Source organism: Labrus mixtus, chromosome 2 (assembly GCF_963584025.1).
Source record: "Labrus mixtus chromosome 2, fLabMix1.1, whole genome shotgun sequence".
In the NCBI taxonomy this organism is placed as follows: domain Eukaryota; kingdom Metazoa; phylum Chordata; class Actinopteri; order Labriformes; family Labridae; genus Labrus; species Labrus mixtus.
This window is the reverse complement of record NC_083613.1, coordinates 9,829,609-9,846,577: the sequence shown is the minus strand read 5'-3', so window position 1 is coordinate 9,846,577 and position 16,969 is coordinate 9,829,609. Positions and strand designations below refer to the sequence as shown.

The 16,969-nt window shown below is 38.6% G+C and overlaps 1 long non-coding RNA gene across 1 annotated transcript; it reads right to left on the bottom strand.

Moving 5' to 3' along the window:
- Positions 1-5,536: 5,536 nt before the first annotated feature.
- Positions 5,537-16,801, bottom strand: LOC132984064 (uncharacterized). The gene is made up of 3 exons (XR_009674898.1): positions 16,644-16,801; positions 14,228-14,366; positions 5,537-5,729 (listed from the first exon to the last, which is right to left on the bottom strand). It is a non-coding gene; the product is annotated as an uncharacterized LOC132984064 (long non-coding RNA).
- Positions 16,802-16,969: the final 168 nt, after the last annotated feature.

Genomic DNA, 16,969 nt, shown 5'->3' with positions numbered 1-16,969 from the left:
AAGGGAAGGCAATGAAATTCTGTTTGAATAAAGTCTTGACAAGAAGCCCCACATAACCAACACAATTCTCAGCAAACTGAGATCTGAAGCACTTTGAAACATCCTCATCTCATACTTTTTTGCCCTCAAGCACCTACAGATACACAGGCATACTGTGCAAGTATTTGCTATTTTACATTAAACATCGTAATTTATTCAAGAAGAACATGCTCTACCTGTAGTCTGACAATCCCCCACTACAAGAGCAACCCGTGCTGCAGACGTTGTTTATAATTCAACCAGACAAGTGAGCCTTACCCAAATCAATCCAGATTTATACAAAAGCACATTTAAAAACACCTAAAGCTGACCAAAGAGCTGTTCAACCACACATAAAAACAACACAATAAAACACTAAGACCAATTGAAAACAACAACACATCAGATACTAATAACCGTAAAAATGGGAAGGAAAAGGGGTTAAAAAAGGCAATTCTTATGCTGAGTCAAAAGCCAATGAAAAGAAGTGTGCATTAGTGTTTGATGTTTTTTTTAAGGCTGTGAGGGACAGCCGAACATGTGCAGGCAGAGTGGTCCAGAGCTTCAGAGCTGTCACTGATAAGGCTCGGTCCCCCCTGAGCTTCAACTTAGACCTTAGGGACGGCTGTGGTTCAGTCAGAGGGATTATTCTTTAAAATATACTGTATGTACATCAGAAAAACATAGAAAAACAATAAAGAAAGAGAAATAGTTTGGTGTCCATAGGGGTGGAATGGAAGGTCGGGGGTTCGATCTCTAGCTCCTGCAGCCACATGTCTGATGTGTCCCTGGGCAAGAGTGACACTCGACCCCAGCAGCGTGTGAATGTGTATGCATGGGATTAGTTAATACTGATGGTCACAGCGGCCTCTGCCATCAGTGTGACCGGCAGTGTCAGAAGACTAGAAAAGCTCTATTCAAGCTCAAGTCCATTTACTATTTACCATTTGAGACAGACTGCATACCTGAGTTGATTTGTGGGAATTTCCCATGAAGCCATTTACTTTATATGAAATATTTGGTTATTTGGTTAATTTTTTTTTACTTTTTTAAATGTTCTTAAATGTTTCCTCCTACTTCAGGAGGTTCCATTAAATATAAATTAAGCTTTATTCATTGTATATATTTGGTTGTAAAATTGTTTCACTGCAATTTACAAAACACCTCTTGTCTTTAACTTATTATTTATAGAAAACAACTGTCATTTTTTCACAAACAAATCTGCATGTGAGTAACCATAAAACAGTAATAAGAGTTGTAAAATCACATAGTGTCAGGCAAACATTAAAAAACATTCTGCCTGATTTAAATTTCCCATGAAGATGGGAGGTGTCACTTTAATTGGTTTTAGTAGTATGTGTGGGCGTTTGAGGACACAGCGAGGAGCTGTAAACACACCAAGACAAAACACAAACAGATGGAGCAGAAAAAACAAGCAGTGAGCAAGAGTTAAGAACACTAAAAACAAACGGCTCCATATGCCACCTGCCACACAGACAGACACTTTAGTCTGGTACAGCCTGGCACAGTCAGGTCAGACTGACCTGGTTCTGAAAGGAACGTGTGTCTTGGCATCAAGCGAGTAAAGTCTACATGGCACGATGAGGCACAGCCATTCAAACTCCACTTCACTTCTCTACATGAGAAGTTTGGTTAATAAAGTTTTGATCAACAGACCTTCCCCAAGAGAGACTGTTTACAAACCCTGTTTCCAAAGAAGTTGGGACGCAGTGTAAAATGTGAATAAAATGTGAATAAGATGATTTGAAACTCACTGAAACACAAATATGATTAAAATAACACGAAGACAACATGTCTAATATTGAGACCGAGAAATGTCTTTGTTTTTTGCAAAGTTAGATGCCCGATTGGAAAAGACTGTGAAGGCAAACAATGCAACACTAAAGAAATAATGTTTCTCAATTTTAAAAAATGTTGGGATTTCATCATCTACAGTATTTAATATCATTTAAGATTCAGAGAAACTGAAGAAATCTCTCTGCAGGGTCAGTGTCAAAAGACCAGATTGGATGGCTGTAATCATTCGGTCAATATAACAGCAAGGCTCCGTAGTAAAAGAGCCCGGGTGATAAACCAGCAGCAACCTCCGGTGTTGAAAAATAAAGCAAATGCGGAGGTGCAAAAACCTGCAGTTCCTCAAGCGTCCACTTGAGGCTGGCTGCAGAGGCCCTGGACACCCATTCAAAAAGCCTGTTTTAAAGCAGAAATAAGCCTGGTCCAGTAAACTCATGTCTTTATCGGTACACACTGTACGGGGGTGATTGTTTTTAAATCTGAAGGATATGAGTTATTCATAATAAGGCGCGTAGCTGAACAGACTGACAGGTGGGTCAGAAGGCTCAAGCCACCTTCATTATGTCTGACGTCACTCAGGCTTCGTCCATTTTTTATTTACAGTCTATGATAAACTGGCCTTCCCAACTTGTCACCCATTGAAAACGTTTTGCTTATTATTTTAAGACAAATTAGACCCTGAAGTGTTGAGTAGCTGAAATCCTACATTAAGGAAGATGTTTAAATATTCCACTTTTTAAAATGACTGAAAATACTCTCCTCAGTTCCCAACATGCTGGGAGTGTTGTTACTTTTTTTTAACATGTTGCTGGCATAAAATTAAAAATGGGCGAATTAGTTTTTAAAAAACAACACAAATTCTAACTTTAAACCTTGGACATGATTTTAATGTTTTGTAAATCATCACATTATGTTTTTATTCACATTTTACTTAAAAAGTATCATGTTGTATTGCAAAGAGTTGCTCATCACCTCCTCTGATCAAAGTGTTCTCAGTTTCAATAACAATGCTGAAAGCACACAACAACAGAACCAAAGTCTTGAAGTAGTTGACAACCTATCAACCTCCAAGTCTAGACAAGCTGTGTGACTAATAATAAACGGCTTCTGGGTTACTCTTTGTTATGTCAGATTGGTCAGTGCGGTACTTCCTCTGCAGCGCTCCAGCGGAAACTGTTTATGAAGCCAAGTGACAGCAGGTTAATCGGCTTTGTGACATTTGACATCTGTGCCTAAAATGTAGCAGAGGGTTTAGGAGACGGGGCAGGAGATTAGGCATCAAATTCTTGTGTCAAAATAAACACAATTTCATTTAAAGAAGAATTAATAAAAAGGCTATTTTAATGTTCTGACTGAGCAGACAAGTGAAGAAATGCAGAGAAGAGAAATGCTGCTGTCACTCTTGCCACTGTAACTTTTACTAAATGTTGCCAAGTACTCATGATGGATTAATGTTGGGTCTTTGTAACATAACAAAGAGTGAGGTTTTTTACCTGCTTTTTGTAAAGTGTCTCGAGATAACACTGTGAATTGGCGCTATTCAAATAAAGATTGATTGATTGCTAGCAATCATTATAATACATTTATTGATACATTTATGAAATAAGTAAGAAATCACTTAGTCTACAAAATAATAATTGATACGTCAGGGATATTTTTCCTGTAATTCATTGGTTGGAACTAAAATATATGTAAATCAGAAAATCATTGAAAAACAATAAAGAAAGAGTTTGGTGTCCATAGTTATCAAATTCACTTAAACTTTTAGACACAAAGACACACTTCAGATGCTCTTCCCTATTTGCACAGGATCCTATTTATTCTGCTCATCTCAAATGAACACTAGTTATAAGTGTCCTCTTTATGTCCAGTCCACCTAGGTATAATAATAGTTTCACTCATTTGTCCTTTCAAATGTGTTCAAGCATTTGTTAGAAACAAAGCTGATGTAATCCAATTCATGGTAAACCGAAAAAAACTCTTTGCATTCATTGCGTTAAGAAACCCTGTATGCAAATATTTCTTCTCTATGATAAGTAACTTACAACTCCAATTCAATATAAAACCATTCACCACATCACTGCAAAACATAATGGTACAAATGGGCTTAACGGACACTGACATCTGTTCACAATGCAATTTTATGCAACCTGGACAGACATGTCAACCTCTTCACAATTTCTGGATAGCCATCACAAACAAACTTTCAGGTATTTTAGGTTGCAGAGTTCCTCGATCCCCATCACTCTGCCTGCTCAGAGATTACCCAAACAGATATTCCAACACAATACAGAAACCTGCAACTACTCATACCTCTAACAGTCCCCAAGAAAACAGAACTACTACACTGGAAATCAAAGCAGTCATTACTCATCTAAAACTAAAAAATCTTTTCACTGAATTTTTAATTGATTATGATGATTATGATAACAATAATTTGTATTACTATTTTTATTACAACTTGTTAAGTATACGACTGTGGACACCGACGTGTATAGGCCTATCGTTGGAAAAAAAAAGGTAGAAGTGAGTGCTGAACTGGGTCAAAAAATGTAGAGGAATCAGGTGCTCTTCAAGAATTGGGGACAAAAGTCAAATAGCTAATACAAAAGTTGACTGTCCTGATGACAAACAAAGTTTGAGGTGTAGAAAGGCAGTCCAAACTGAAAGTCTGAGGCACTCTGATGTCGTATAAAAATCCTTTATTAAACAGGGGTCTGTCTACGCATTTCGACTCTACTGATTCTTCGTCAGGACATACGGTAATTGACAGAGAAAAAACAAAATTGTATCAGTGTTTAGCTAATTGGATTTCTGATCACTTGTAAAATACTCATGCAGCTCAATCCATTATATGAAAACACAGCATCTCAAATACCCAAACTAAAGTCTGAATTAAGGGTTAAAGGTCGTTCGTGGACACAAAGTGGGGCTTAAATTAAATGATGCCTCCTAATCCCATTACTGTATGCCTCTGTGTAAAAAAAAAAAAACTGCACTCACAGAAGTACTTGAAGGTCTCCTCAATCTGCTCGTGTGTGAGTCCCAGAACGACCTCTGCTCCCAGCAGAGGAGTGTGCAGCCAGTCGTCATTGTCGTATCCAAACACGCTGTCTGCTCGCAGAGTGTAGTTGGGCTGACCCTCTGATAGGAGGCTCACTATCTCAAGCTCTGGCAGGTCTGAGCAAAGGTCTGAGTGTGGGAAACAACTGTAGTTATTTATGAGTGTAGGGGTTAATGTATGAAGAACGACAAAGAAAAAGGAGAAAGGAAGCAGCAATGTAATAAACCCATCTACACCGACATGTCAGCTACATGACACACTGCCCTCTAGTGATAAATCTGTGAACCTACATTATTCTTTTACTGATAAAATGCTAGTTTAACACATTGGAATACATCCATTATTCTTGCTATATTTAATAAATGATCATTTGCAGATTGGTTTGTTATAGTGGTTTTATTTGTCTACTGAATCTTAATTAATAAATCTATTTCAAAAGATGATTGAATGCCTTATTCAACACTTACCTGTTAATGTTGATGCATCATGGTAGTGTTGCTGTCTCAGGTCCCTGAGGTTCCCAGGTGAAGCCAAATGAAGAGGCTGCGGGGCCGCGTCCAGGGCCCCCGGCACCTCCCCCTGCCCCTCATGGAGGGAGAAGGCTGACTGGGAGTCCAGGTGTGTCTGTGGGGGCCAGGAGGGAGGAGAATGGGGAGCAACAGCAAAAGTGGAAGAGGGAGAGGAGGCAGGGTGGGACAGCTTGACAGGAGCTGGAGGGTTCAGGGTGAAGACAAACTCAGAGCTGACTGTCCCTGAGAGGGACTGAGGCCCCCTGGTGGCTCAGGGAGACAACACAGGCTTCCAGGGCATCGGGCTCTGAGGGGCCAGGTAGCTGATGAGTAGAGAAAGGAAAACACAAAGAGGAAGAGAGGGAAGAAAAGAGGACATTAGAATATCAAATGTACTTTGTACAGTGATGTCTTTGACACATGACAGTATCATCCTGAATTATTTCGCTGAATACTGCTAATTTGAAATACATCAAACCCACAATGGTTTGAAAACAGAGGGGCGAAAACTATCAAATAAGGTTTAATTTGATTTGTAAAGCAGGAAAAATGCTTTTTTTCAAGACTCTTTCGTCTGTGATATCACATAAGGTATATAGCAAAGAAAGTTTCCGGTGTTTTTCAAAAGGATTTCTCATGACTTTTATTGCAGATCTGTATTTTGATCTCCTTATTTGATATTTGAGGGCATTTTTTCCACAAAATATACTTGCATTAAAATTATATGTTGAATCCAAAGTCACTCAAAACAAAGCTACATTTTCTAATAGTGACTGAGTCTGTTTTATTTTCAAAATATCTGAACTGTTTGATCAAACTACAAACAAAGCAGGGCCGGGCATCCAGCAGCCCATCCTTCAGGGTCACAAAGATTAAGTTTCCACAGCCAGAAGCTACACACAGATCAGGTTGCTCAGCATAGCTGCAACACTCCTATAAACACACACAGCATGAGGCAGCACATGCGTTAAGAATTACACACAGGCCAGTAGAGCTAGGGAGAATGGTTCAAAATATCTGTCAAATTTCAATAATCTGTATCATAGTTCTGTCTCTGACATGATCCAACAGTAAATACATTCAGAGTATGCAACCTGCTTTACATATCAACCAATACTGTCCTTATTTGTTGTGAGAGTTAAGACCTAAGCATGTCTAGACACTTACTTGTAGTGATGCAACAGATCACAGTTGATCCATGATCGGTGCGCTAACCCCCCACTGTTCAGGCTGCATGTGATCCGTGGATTGATGCAAAATAATCAACAGTGTAAAATAAATGTACTGCATGTTCTGAACCCCTGTGCAGTCTCAGTGAGAAGAAGGCAGCATTAAAGTAATGCATGTAGTCACCATGGAGATCTGCTCTACAAAGACGAAAACAACTCAGTCTTTAAAATATATTTTTACCAAAGCTTCTCTCAGACTTTCAACACAGTCTATGACTTTCACACAGAAGACATGGGTCGTAGAGCGCTAATATTTCACTCTGTGTGGTTACTTTGTTTCAAATGCTGCTTTAACTTTTCTCCGTTTCCTCTCACTGTGTTGGTATTTATCATGCAGGTATCAGCTGGCGGCTGTGTACATCTGAAACTCAAAGTTAGAAACCAACAGTGTCTGTAGAGTAGTGCAGTGACGTCTATACATGTTTAGGAAACACTCTACTCATTTAGCCTGTAGTGGCTATTTGTACGAAAGCTAAATCAGTTTTAAATCAAAACATAATAAAATGGCCACTGATGCACCGTGGGGATGTGGTGTACATGGTTAAAAGAAGTCCATTGTCCATGCAAAAGGTCTACCTTACTGATGGTTTATTTTTTACAAAAAGCAAGCAAGCATACAAAAAAAGAACAAAGAAAACCAGGGCTGCTGCTGCTTCTCTTGCTCTGGTAAATAAAGAAAAATAAGAAAAAAAACATAAGCCAACCCAGGTGCATGCTGGTCCTCTGCCTGACTACTTAACTTCAGGTGCCCAGAGTTGGCCAAACACCAAACACTTTTTTTTTGTGACTATGTTTGAAAGTGAATATCCAGAAACTAAATATAGTTAATTAAAAAACTAAAAATTCAAGGATCTAATGTAAATAAAGAAAATAGTCTAGAATAATCCAACATACCATTTAATATTAGTTAACTAAATACACAACTGAATACTAAGAACAAATAAAGAGCTCCTACAGTACATAGCCTATGAGTCATATATAAAAAAGATGTGTTCATGGCACAGGCTCCATGCTTTATTCAGACCGGTAACAAAAGGACACTTGATACCTCAACCCAGTTATTGAAGTCAATACAACATGCTGGCTGAAGGGCAAAGGGTTAGGCCCAATTAAAGCAACAGCTGCTCATCTATCATGGTAAGAACAGGACTTTCACATGCACACATAGTAGTGTACACATCATAACAAACCAACCTGATTTAACCAAAGCACCAGCATCAGTCATCACCAACAGAAGCACTCAATTAGTCTTTACACATCTTGTTTGTCTCTTCCTCTGCTTTCCTCTGCACTCCATCCAATCAGCTGAGTGTTTTGGGTCATCGCCAACATTTTCCCATCAATCCTCTCTCTCTCTTAAAGATGTCTGAGGAGACCCACCAGCTGCACACACTTCAGCTTTAACATTCACCTCCCATCCGAGCAACCTTTTCTGACACTGATATGCATGTATGTAATCAGGAGGGTGATGTTGTCACGTACCATACAACAACCAAACCTTCACTTAAAGATTCATTTTGAGGTAAAAAAAAACAAAAAAAAAACATAATTTTACTTGCATATGAAAAAAAACTAGTTGTGCACTCATGAAGAGAAAAAAAGCATGTCCAAGCTTTTTCACATTAGCACTGTGTCAGTTCTAATTTAGCAGTGAGTGAAACACATTGCTGGTTTGTTAAGCATGCAGCCAAGCGAGACCCTGTCAGCCACTTAGGGGTGACACTGGGGGACATGGTTATTAGCCCTCTCTCCCTCCTTTCTGTTCTAATCTTTTTACTGTGCCAGGCAGGAAGCCAGAGGGGGGGGGGGAAACTGTCAGCTGAGAACTCTGCAAGAGCATCATTCATACAGAGCATAATGGAGCTGCAGAGGAGATTAGCCTCCACGTTCACAAACAGTAACAGAGTAGCAGCCCAAAACAGACTTAAAATGCCAACAGGGGTTTTTGAGAGTGTACAGATACCACAATCTGTGAGACTTTAATCTAATAAAATAATAACAAAACTAGTCACATGAACTGCAGTAGAAGAGCGGTGAGCCGCCGTGATACTTGCTCAAAGTCACGTCTGAAATGAAAGCCGGACTTTGACCTTGGAGTCTGGACTGGACCTGAGCTCAGCTGAATGGAGGTACAGTAAAGGGTGATTGAAAAGCTCTACGTTGGTACTCTGAGTAAACAATGCCCTTGCAGGAGGGTGTGTACGTGAGGCACACAGGAGGGAAAGGACACACAGGGAGGAGGGGGAGGGAGGATAGCAGAATGAGTGAGTACCATTCTGCAAGCTAGCCCAAAGGAAACTTTGCTTTTCTCTTCCTCTGTGACTTTAACTGAAGGGGCTACAGCTCATTGTTCAGATAACCAGAAACAACTGTCAGAAGTTCATTAATGCAGATAAACCCACATTATCTACATGAAGGAGTGATCAATTAGAACGCACCATAAAAGCACCATTAAGCACAAGCAGTGGAGAAAATTGTCCTTTGCTCGAGCTGCAATTGCCTGTGTTCTGCATTGTTGTGTTAGCAGGCTAATGTTAGCACACTTTGGTTAACTCATAGATTCATATTGCACATAAATTGACACAGAATGACAGTGATCTAAACACTTCCAAACACATCCAAATAAGCGGTGAGTATGTTATTCTTCTTTTCTCTAGTCCTTGACTAACACAGCTTTATATATAAACATGACGTAAACACGGCTCTGACAACAGTACAGCTGGTGGGACTCATGCTTCTCACTCATTGAGACAGTCATGGCTCGAGACATTTACAGGATATTGATTTCTGATATATTTATCTCTAAAATGTTGCACATTCGTCCTTTAATATCCGGCATTCAGCCTGTCCTTGGTTATTTGTTCACGGGACCAAACTAAATAAAATTCTCACATGTCCTTATAATTTGAGGGTCTAAAGGAATAAGAAGGAAGTATTAACACGTTCTTTGTTTTCCCATCTTAACCTCTGAGAGCAGCCAACAAAAAGCTTTCTCTTAATCAGCAGATTACATCTATTCCTAAAAGTTATTATTCTAACTGAGCATTAACTAAAGCTTATAGAGAATAAGCCGACCTTTGAATGTGCAAACTTCTTTAAAACATGCAAGAAGTTCTGTAAGTCCCCCAGTAACAGTGAGTGAGGCCTTAGCTTGAAGAGCTTTAAATAGAGTGCAGGTAAACTTGCTAAATTGCAGTTTGCAGCACACGACATACAGGCCTCGATTTAGCACTGAGGGATAATGTACCCATGGTGTGGATAAGTGCAGCCATGTAATGATTATATGTCGTAAGATAATTTTACAGGCTGAGTTAAGAGGCCGTGTTAAGAGAGAACGTGCATCAGGTCACATTCAGAGCACATCATGATGTCACCAAACAATCCTCACCAACCTGCAGTCTGCCAACACAAACTCTCTGCATCACAAGACATTTATTGACCATTCAAACTTCAATTATGATGCCACAAATGTGGCAGAAATTTAAGAACAAAATACACTGAATTTATCCGTCTATGTCATTAAGTTTTCTGAAGCCGGGCTGCAAACTTTGGTTGTACTCAGTAAATATCAAGTTGTATAAGTGATCATTACTCAGACGTTACGCAGCCAAATACTATTAACCATCCCTTTGTCTACATTGTTACGTTATCACTCTAAATACATTTAAAACCTTGAGCAGATTAAGCTGCCTTTTAGCCACAACGTTATTTCAACACTAACCAGCTGCACAAGACTAAATCTGCAATGAAACCCACATGTTGTAATCCAATAAATGACATTATGTAATGTGTATAAACACATTTCAGTTGTTAAGCACCAGACTCCTCCAGAGTGTTCAATTAGGAGAGATGTTTAGTTAACCATTCATTCAACCCGTGTGTGGTTTACCAAGTTTCCATAAAAGGGCAAGTTTATTAGTCATTCATGTGTTAACAGTCATAAAGGTGATTATGGACACAGCTGCCGGACGGGGTATTAAAAATTAAGATTAGGTGATTCAATACGCAGGTTTATGGAGAAGTTGTGCAATCTGCTTCATCAAGGCCAAGGATCACTTTGATACAACGCAGGTATGTCGGTATCCAGAATGTTAAACTATAAATGCGTCTTCTTTTTAGAGTACCAGGCTCAAGTCAGCAGCATGATGCAAACACAAAGCATACATGATGGAAGAGACGGGGCATATAATGACTGATACACAACAAATATTAACACTTATAGCAAGGCTTTACAGCACTGACGAGGACGTGAAAGGAAGTCTGCAAATGATGATCCGATTCTGTCATGCTTTTTACAAATATAGATTATCGTCTACCTGAATAAAAGATTAAAGTGAAAATGCCCTTCTCATTTCCTAAAGGGGGATACCAAATCCAAACATATATACATCTCAGAATTATAAAATGCATTATTATAAAATGCATGTCATTTCCTGATTCTCTCTCCCCGACTTCTGACTCTATCCACTGTCATATCTCTCAAAATAAAGGCATGAAAAGCTAAAAAAAAAAAAAAAAAGCTTAAAAAAAGTATCCACGTTTTGAAAAACCTACAAGTTAGGTCATCGTTCATAATTGAAAACAGAAGCTGCAGCGAGAGATAGAGTGAGATCAGTGGTGGTCCTTTCAAAATGACAAGTCAGCAAAAACTGACATTCCTTTTGCAGTCTCATTAAGATGTAGAAGTTAAAAATGATGTCTCTGGAAAACAGACAGGGAGCAGTAGACGGACAGCAGAGCTACTGGTTAAATTGCACAAATAAATTGGCAACATTTCAGTACAGCATGCTGCCAGTTTATTTCTGCTGTTAGACAGTGTTCAGGAGTTTGCTTGCATTTTTTGGTAACTCAAAAACCAGTACTTACTACTTACCGAATATTTAGAGCCTACTACTTAAAACTTTAATTGTGTTGTCTTGGTAACAATAAACGTGTCTTATATTGTTTGATTTTTACTAGTATCATCTCAAAGTTTCATCCTGGTATCCTGACAGCCTCATGGGAACAAGTGAAAGTTTGTCTGAAAACTTGAGAGATAATGGGTCTACATTATAATCTCACTGATTACAGTACTGGAAAGAGAAGAGAAGAAAGAGAACAAATAAAAACAACATAGTATCACAACACAACGTAGAGAGAAAAATAGAAACACTAGAGGAAAAGGAGCATGGGAACCAAACAAGAGGCCGATGTCCAGAGGATCTTAAAGTGAGCAAGAATGTCACCCTGACAACTGGAAGAGCTAAATCTGGACAGCAGCAAACTGTGACAGAAAGTGGGCACAAAAATCTAACAGCCAGTTAGTCACTCTCTAAAGGGCAATCTCTGCAGTTTTCACCCAGCATGCAGTACTTAAAATCTGCTCCCGGAGCTGTAAGATATCATCAGAGCTGTATTACAACTAAAACATTGTCTGCAGATCTTTCAGATTCAAGCAGGAAAAACATCCCGTCAGACTCCAGAGTTACAGATAAGAGTTCACCCGATGTTTTTCTCCTCTGCTATTTTATTTACGGTAAAACATGTTTTGGATGTGAACCTTGAAGTGGGGTGGCGCATGCTCGTGTGAGCGCTTTTGTGCGGGGGGAGACTCCCTGGATGTTGGAGTATGCGTTTCCACCTGCGCTCTGAACTGTATAAACGTTGTGTTTATTATAGTTAACACCTAAGATCCCTGACCTTAAAAAGAGAAACTGACAGATACAGAAGATACAAGGTTATAATTATCAAAAACGTTATTTTCCATCAGTATTGTAAAAGATGTGTCTTTGGCCATTTATACAGTTATTGTGTTGCCAAAACTGCAGATTATTTCAGACAGGAGCAGTAGAGTAAAGGCAATGTGTATCTCTTTTTGAATACAGCAGCTCAATACATTTTATCTATTTAAAATATATGTTGCTGTCTGAACACTGAACATTTTGTTTTTCATTTTTAAGAAAACCTCAGCTTTAAAGGCCCTTAAGTTTGAACTCTTCTCAAACTACAGAGTGTTGAATCTAAAGTCACCAAACCACACATATCAGTAACTAAAGTGTGTTATACTGTAGCTCAGCTGTGATTGTTCAACAGCTTAGTGTATGTGAGACACTCTGAAACACAGAGTTTAACTTCATAGTGGGATCATTTACTCTTCTGTATTACAGAGAAACATAATATTTATGCTGCACAGATAGCACAGCACGTCTGTTTCTCTATTTATACCTCAATTCTTAAACTCTTCATGTGACTTCAAATTCAACATGAATCAAAGGTGGGAAAAAAAGATTCACAGGTAGAAACAATAAAACTGTTGTAATGATGTGATAGCATGAGGTCATCGTGTTCAACCGTGAGAGTCTCCTGTTAATGAGCACCTTCATCACACACACGTGTTGTGATCAGGAACTTAAAACGAGAGACATTAAAAAGGTGAATCCGCCTCACTTTGACATATGCAGCAGATACAAGACAAATGACACACTTATTCAAAACAGAAATGAAAAATAACCCTAGGACAGATCATTCAAATGTACAAAGAGACAAGGTTGAAGCAAATTTCATCCCTCATGAATATTTAATAAGGGGTCGGATGGCTGTCCATCTTGTCTTTGCCTATTATTTTTTCCTCCTACCAGGAAATCTAGTCTTGTGCAAAACTTCCTCGACTAGCATCGTAGGCTACTCATCCTGTTAGTGGTGCAACTGTCTAAAGTGAAAAATGTGTTGGTTCATAACAAATCACTCGGTCATGCTACAACGTTGCAGCTACGAATGTGGCCTGATGGACCGAAAATATCCAGATGATTTAAACTGGCAAGAATTGTCAAAGCCATTTCTAATTCACTGTTTACAAATAAAACCTATTTCCTCATACCTTTTTAGCTAAACTGACACCAGGTTTGTTACACTTCATTTACAGATTGGCTTCCACAAACCATCTCAGCATATACTGTACATATAAGAGTAAAAGTAGCGTTTACAGCTTATACTCAGATTTCTGACAATTGAATCTCTAATCTTCAAAAACAGAATTTCCATCAATCAATCAATCTTTATTTGTATAGCGCCAATTTATAACAAGTGTTATCTCGAGACACTTTACAAAAGAGCAGGTAATTACACCTTGCTCATTGTTATGTTACAAAAACCCAGCCTTAATCCATCATGAGCACTTTAGCATAAATTACAATGGCAAGAAATAAACTTCCTTTTAAGAGGCAGTAATCTTATTTTGAATTTATGATGATGTAAAATACAGCAGTCAGTTGAAAATAAACATCCTTAAACATCACTATGTTACTTATACCAAAAGGAAAATCATTACTAACATGAATTACAGACATCCCTGTTGTTCAGATGAAGTACAAACTATATCTAGTTTTTGAGTGTGTGTGCAAGTCTTAGAGTAAAGGAAAACCCATTCTTTTTTTTAGGTTCAATCATGTTGACAGGACAAGTGTAGAGAACAAAATAAACAGGAAGGAGTCTGTGCTGGATCAATGCTGATCAACAGACTGACACACACAGGGACCACATGCTACATGCTAATAATAAGGAAGAAAGCCAATGAGAGCTAGAAGTAATTTAAAAACTAAAAAAAAAAGACTTACTGTGCTGCTGCCGTGGTTATCTCAGCATGTGATGTTCTGTGTACGTAGGTTTCTGTTTCCTTCAGTGTTCATCAAATGAAATCCTCTCTGCTGCTAGTGCTTCTGTACCGACCGGCTTCTGTCCTGTCCCGAGAGTGTCCTGTCAGAGAGAGAGAGGGAGAGAGAGAGAGAGTGAGCAACAGTGAGGCGGGGCTGTGGGAAGACTGAAAGAGGAGGAGGAAGTGGGCCGTACAAGAAAAGGCGTGCTGGTTTATTATGGTGTAAGTCTGAGACACAACAGAGAGAAGTTAAAAAGAGGAGCAGGACAGAGGTCTGTGAGGCAGCACTTCTTGTCAGGGTTATAGTGCAGCTGCAGGTCAGGGGTGACCTCTTCCTCATGGACTCAGTCATTTGCATCATGGCTCTGGTTTCTACTGTATTATCCAAATGAGATATATAGTTCAGTCTTTATCAGAGCAAGCAACAACACCAAGTCTGTTTCCCAGCACTGCTGGTCACTGATTTACAGACAGGGATTAATTAGCTGCTATTTTAAACTGCACAAACCTGTGCTATATTCTTACAAAGACACGTTTTAAATTAATCTTAATTTATTTTCACCTTTCCATGCATTAACTCATTTAACTTTTTTAAATATCTGTAACAAAGTTCCTCCACTTTGATAGGATCTGGACAATGTTCATTTCTTGCATGTGTGCACCTGAGTTAATTCATAGTTTCTTGATGGCACATTTAGATTACCTCAGAGAAAGAAAATCACAGATTTTCAGTTATAGAACAAGGGCAGTGAATTGAGGCCACAGTTCATTTTAAATCGAATGTTTGGATTTAAACTTTCAGTTAAGTGATTAGTCATAATATAACACAACTGTAAAGCATATAGAGAAAAAAAGTCCAATGTTATTAATGCTACTTTTCCTTATTCTCCCAATTTCCTGCTAAAAGCAAGAACAGAAGATAACAGCAAGATGTAAAGACGATTAATTACCAGGATATATGTTGTTGTGTTTGTGGTTAATTCCAGATGGCATGTTTTAGCCGAGTCTAAAGCCCCGCATGTTCACCAAAAAAGGGCATTGTAGTTTCTCATTGTGGATAATTCCTGTTCTTAAATAGAAGCTAGACTGTGACCTCCTCTGTTATTCAACATGTAACCCGATACAGTCATGATATCACAGGAAGTGGCTGAAATATTCAATTACATCACAGCAGATGTTGTGTCCAGAAAGTAAGAGGCTTTAATTACTGTATACACTGAACTCTTCAAGGTAAATCTGGAAGGACCTTTACAGCCCACAAACACGTTGTCTTTGTTCGAGTACATCAATTATTCTTAGAAATGTTTACGTGAACAAAGGATTTTTTTTTCTTCTTTTGATTCCCTAAACACACAGATAATGAAAAAACCTTGGGAACTGAAAAATAAAATTAAGAACAAAAGCACAAATGCAATAGATTAATGAGGCTAAACTTACATATGTAACAAGAAAAGCCCCAGAGGAGAGAAAAGCTGATTATATATATTTTTTTTCCCCTTGACTGTAATATATGAAATGTCATCAGTGTGCTTCATACTTCACACGCAGAATATACTACCTGGATCACATTTTAGTTTGCACAAGGGTTAGCAGTGTTTTCCACTCTCGACGTGTGATGCCAGTTCACGCTCAATCTCTACTGACAAGAGTTGAATGAATGCAAAGTGAAAAATTAAATTTGCACACAAAGCTGCCATTCATCTCCAACCAGTTTGTGTGTGTACAGAGGGTGCACCTTTTGTGAGACTTAACTGAACTGTTACAAAGCAGTTTATAAAGACTAAAACTATTGTCACTCTAAGTTCGTCACCTGCAAGATCAACACGGAGAAGATGACTTTAATAAGTAACCTATTGTAGGTTTTTGATTTTTACTCTCAGTGAGAAAGCTACGCAAAAAAAAATAAAAAATCTCAAATTACAATAAAACTATCAATAAAAACTTGAATGAGTATAAAGTATGATACGGGCTGCGGATTGATCGTCGAGGATACTAGTTGACCTTATGACAAATTATAAGATGATAAGCAGAGAGAGATACGAAAGAGGATGTTAGCTGACTTGGCTACAAATAAAACTTTCACAGGAAAAATATTATCACTCGAAACTGTTTCAGACCAGCTTCCCCAAAAAGTTACTGCACTTATAACTAACTATTCAAGTATTATTCAAGAGTGTACATGTTTAATAACAGGTCATCTCGAATCGTAACATCTACTCCTGCACTGAGGAGGAATAACACACCCTGCAGCGGTGTGGAAATTCCCCCTCACCAAGTTTGGACAGTTTAAGAAAGTAACAGCGAAGCGACAGGTGGAGAACAAAACTGTTAAAGAAATGACACTATTATGTAAAGAAAAGGGAAAATAAGTAACGTACATGTCTGTTTCATTCGTGTCTGTTGAAGGTCGTAGTCGGTGCAGAAGTTTCTCTCAGAAAAACTTCGTGCTCAGCTGTCACAGCGGCTCGTCGGCTCCGTGTTCCATTTGGTCATCTTGGGAGCGAGGGATCATGGGACATGTAGTTTTTCAAGGAAGTGATTCTTTCAATCACAAAAACAGTAGCGCTTGTAAACAAACAAAAAATCAAAACAAATTATTATGCTCAACCTGATAATGATATGACCTTGGCGTCACTCAGAAGTATAAAATATATCGTTACAATTATGGCTTTAATATAGGCTACACTGTAACTCACACTTAAAC